Raw genomic sequence first — 3,392 nt, 5'->3', positions numbered from 1 at the left:
AGCTGTCCTAGCTGTTGTAAAAAAGATGCTGAAAATAGGATAAGAAGGACAGCTGTACCAGGGCTGTGAGAGAGGACAATACTATTTTCAGAATTAGGATAAGGAATATTCCTGAAAAATACCCACCCTAGGCAGCCTATATATAGACCCTATCATTCTGAAAAAAAGAGGAGGGAATTTTTTGTCACGACACTAAATCCGGACCCAGTCGTGATGGCACCTCTCGTGAAGACAAGGCTAGCTGACACAAACCCCATGTTTCTTTAACAGATATAATGATTCATAATCAAGTCATTAATAATGATAAATCCCAAAACAAAGTGAAATATATCAACTGCCAAAACAAAATACAGCCCAACATCAGGGTGTCACCAGTCATGAGCAGCTAAAATAAGTTTAAGAGTATGAAAAGGCAACATAGTCTATTACGAAAGTAGGACAACGAAATAAAAGTAGGAAGGAGAAGCACTGGGCTGCGAACGCCGAGCAGCTACCTAGTCAACTCCAAACAGCCTGCTGGAAGCAAATCAACCCTTGCTAGTGTGACCTGAGATTCCTGAATCTGCACACAGAGGTGCAGGGAGTAATGTGAGTACGCCAACTCAGTAAGTAATAAAATTAAAGGCAGCTGAGAGATAAGAAAACACGTAAATACATAGCAAAATGCTACAACGAGGAAGTGTAAAACCAGCACAATACAGTAAATAGAAAGAACTCATAAAAACTTCTTTATTCAGTAAAACCATTTTAAAAACATCTTTTAGCAGTTCAAACGAGTGAATGAAAACCAGTATAAAATATAAGAATAATAAATAGCCCCTCGGGCAAAAATACCAATAGAACCAGCCCCTCGAGCTATTTCACAATCACTCGTATTAGCCCCTCGGGCAACAACATGGAACAACATCAGCCCCTCGGGCTATATCACATCACAAACTGGGTACCCGCGCTCACTGGGGGTGTACAAACTCCGGGAGGGGTCCCTTACGCTCCAAGCGCATTAATAAGCCATCTCGTCGCATAATCGACAGGCTCTCGGCCTCATATATATCACAAGCCACCTCGTGGCATAATAAATCTGGCCCTCGGCCTCTCATATATCACAATTGGTACCATATGCTGCGGCGTGCAGCCCAATCCCATAGTATCCTCACAACACAGGCCCTCGGCCTTAATCAGTCAAAATCTCACAAGCCACTCGGGTAACAGTAAAACATGATTCTCAGCCCAAAATAATATTTAAAATACCAAAAAAACGAGTAAAGATGGCTGAGTTGTGAAAAATAGTAAAGTATAGCATGACTGATTACAAATACTAAGTCAAAATAGTGAGGAATGGCAGTAAAACTCCTGGCCCGAAGCCCAAATATGGCGTTCAGTCCAAAACATGATAATAGCAAGCAGTTTTCAATCAAATACGCGATTAAACAGTCATATGGGACGGACTAAGTCATAATCCTCAACAGTGCACGACCCCAAGCTCATCACCTAGCGTGTGCGTCGCCTCAAAATAGCACAACAATGTGAATTCCGGGGTTTCATACCCTTAGAACAACATTTACAATCATTACTTACCTCTATCCGGGCCGATCTCTAGCCCTTGATGCCATTGCCTCTCGTCTCGGCCTCAACTCGCGCCGAATCTATAAAAATCAGAATCACGATGTCAAAATACGCTAAGGGAACGAAGCCCATGCAAAAATAATGAAATTACGATACGAATCCCGAAATTAACCAAACCCGGCCCCCGGGCCCACGTCTCGGAATCCGATAAAACTAACATCAATGGGAACCTTATCTTCCCACGAGTTCATGCATATGAAATACTTCAAAATCTTACCTCAAATGGCCCTTCAAATCCTTAATCAAAGACCTAAATTCCCAAGCCCTAGTTTCCTCCATATTTACCCAATTTTCCCACAAATTTCAAGTCTAATCCATGAAATAATACTATAGGGACGAGTTTTTATGATCCAAAACCTTACCTCAATGAAGTCCCCTTGAATTCTCTCTTCAAAATCGCCCAAAAGCTCCAGAAAACGTGTTTAAAAATGGTGAAACCACTGAAAATCGCGAAGGAAAAATTATATACATTCTGACCCAGCGATTCCGCACCTGCGGTCCTTTACTCGCTCCTGCGCAACTGCTTCTACGTGCCCAAGCGCCGCTTCAGCGGTCCCCACTTAAATCCCAGGCGCCGCATCTGCGAAGCAAATCCCGCACCTACGCTATCGCAGGTGCGCTTCCTCAACCGCTTCTGCAGTTCCAGCTGATGCCTTCCTTGGCCGCATGTGCGGCTCGAAACTCATTTCTGCGAGACCGCACCTGCGGTCCTCTAGCCGCATGTGCGGTTGTGACAGCAATGGGAAAAACTTCAGGTGCCAAAACCCAATTCAAATCTTCCGCCAACCATCCGAAATCACCCCGAGGCCCCCGGGACCTCAACCAAAGTCACCAACAAGTCACATACCACTCTCCAAACTTGTACCAATATTCAAAACACCTCAAACTACATCGAATCAACCAAATCACATCGAATTCAAGCCTAAAGTTCCAAAATCTTCCGAAAAATGCTTTTGATAAAAAAATCTATCAAACCACGTCCGAATGACCTGAAATTTTGCACACATATCCCAAATGACACAATGGACCTACTGCAACTTGCAAAATCCATTCCGACCCCTATATAAAAATCTCACCTATCAACCGAAAAATGCCAAAATTTCAATTTTGACAATTCAAGCCTAAATCTACTCCGGACCTCCAAAACACATTCCGATCACACTCCTAAGTCCCAAATCATCTCCCGAAGCTATTCGAATCCTCGGAATTCACATCGGAGTCCTATTTCACATAAGTCAACATCCGGTTGACTTTTCCAACTTAAGCTTTCTTAAATGAGACTAAGTGTCTCAAACCTTACAAAAATCTCTCCGAACCCGAGCCAACCAACCTGATAACACATAACACAGCTGAACAAGACGATATGAAGCAGAAATGGGGGAAACGGGGCGGTAACTCATGAAACGACCGGCCGGATCGTTACATCCTCCCCCTCTTAAACAAACGTTCATCCTCGAACAAGTCAGGAAACATACCTGAAGCCTCGAATAGGTGAGGATATATACTCCGCATCTCTCGCTCGGTCTCCCAGGTAGCCTCCTCCACGGGCCAACCTCTCCACTGCACTTTCACTGAAGCTATATCCTTTGACCTCAACTTTCGAACCTGTCGCTCCAAAATAGCTACTGGCTCCACATCATAAGTCAAATCGTCATCTAACTGAACCGTGCTGAAATCCAAAACATGAGACGGATCCCCAACATACTTCCCGAGCATAGAAACATGAAATACCGGATGCACACTCGACAAGCTGGATGGCAAAGCAAGCT

This window comes from Nicotiana attenuata, unplaced genomic scaffold, assembly GCF_001879085.1.
Source record: "Nicotiana attenuata strain UT unplaced genomic scaffold, NIATTr2, whole genome shotgun sequence".
NCBI lineage: Eukaryota > Viridiplantae > Streptophyta > Magnoliopsida > Solanales > Solanaceae > Nicotiana > Nicotiana attenuata.
This window is presented reverse-complemented; position numbering follows the sequence as displayed.